This window comes from Cricetulus griseus (assembly GCF_003668045.3).
Source record: "Cricetulus griseus strain 17A/GY chromosome 1 unlocalized genomic scaffold, alternate assembly CriGri-PICRH-1.0 chr1_1, whole genome shotgun sequence".
NCBI lineage: Eukaryota > Metazoa > Chordata > Mammalia > Rodentia > Cricetidae > Cricetulus > Cricetulus griseus.
The window spans coordinates 263,570,425-263,572,117 of NW_023276807.1; positions in this window are offsets into that span (position 1 = coordinate 263,570,425).

Genomic DNA, 1,693 nt, shown 5'->3' on the forward strand with positions numbered 1-1,693 from the left:
AGGAACAGGGAGATGGGTGGGAGTGAGATTCATGAAGGGAAATCTGCAAAAAGTCAATAAAAGTTAAAAATACATATAAAAATGTACTTCTTAAAAAAACTTTTAAAATGAATTGAATTCAAGTGAAAAGAAAGTTAAAGTGGAGATGATCATGTTAAACAGATTAAGCCAGACATAGAAAAATAAGTGACACAGTTTTTTCTTCTGTAAAGAATGAAAGCAGAACCAGGCATTGGTGGCTCATGCTTTTAATCCCAGCACTCAGGAGGCAGATGCAGGTGGATCTCTGTGAGTTCGAGGCAAGCTTGGTCTCCAGATCAAGTGCCAGGATAGGCTCCAAAGCTACACAGAGAAACCCTGTCTCAAAAAACCAAAAAAAAAAAAAAAGAATGAAAGCAGAAGAAAATTATTCACCAAGTATTTAGTGACCAGGAGAAAGATGAATACAGATATGGAAGAATGATTACTATATACCATAATGACATATTATATAAATTACATATAAATGTAAACCTCCTAAATTGTCTAGTGTTAACATTTTTAAGAAAAGAAATTACTAAAGTTCAGTGAATGGGGAACTTATAAAACACTGATAATGTGTCATGGAATTCAGAGAGAATAAATACATGGAAGAGAAGGGGATTAAATGTGATATGATGATACTGATGGCCTTTACTGTACTGACAGGAAGAAGAATATCTCATATTTAGAAATAATAACTTAAGAGAAGTTAATTTTGACTTTTGTTTTTACAAGAAAGGTGTCTGGAGGAAGTTTTTCCTGTGACCAGGAAGCATACAATAATGGTATAAAATGACAAAAATCTCTATATATGGACTCAAGGGAGGTGGTGAACACAGGAGACAAAATAGGGAGAAATATACAAAGGTTTTAAGAATAGGGTATCCTCCTTCCCAATCTGCTGCCCCAAACTCTCCTGAGTCAAGTGTCCCTTTGCTAATGCGCTACTCCTGCCTAATGTACCCATTACCTCCAGATCTCTCTGGGCCTGTGCCTACATAGAGTGCACCAACCCAGACAAGGGAGGACCTCCCTGAGTCTGAAAACACCTCACTCTTCCTTCCCCATCCACTGGCCTGACCTCTCCTGAGTCTGAAAACCCCTCACTCTTCCTTCCTCCTATGCTGCCCCTACCCGCTGCTAAGTGAGGAGACTACCAGGAGAGGCAAGATCATCCAGAGCTGCAGACATTGAAGTCTTGGACCAAACACACCACTGGGTGACAAGAGGAGATAGACAGACCCCACCTACACCCACTGGAAGAAGAGATAGGAAGAAGACAGAATAAGGAAACGCTCAACAACAGAAAGACCAATATGATCCTACAAGAATCTAGGGACCCCACACAAGCAAGATTTGAGAAACACAACACAGAGGAAGAAGAAGAGACAGACCTACAAGCCTACTTTATGAAGATGTTCGAGACCCTTCATAAGAAAATAAGAAACAAGAAAATCTCTTGAAGAAATAGGAGAAAAAAATCAAACAAAATTAAAGAAATAAGTAATTCTCTTAAAGAATCTAAAGAAAGCCAAGAAAAAAATCAACAAAACAAATGAAGGAAACACTTGGAAGAGTTCAAGGCATGAAAGCTGAAATAGAAACAATAAAGAAAACACAGAATGAGGGGATGCTATAAATAGAAAGACTGGATAAAAAGAAACAATAAAGA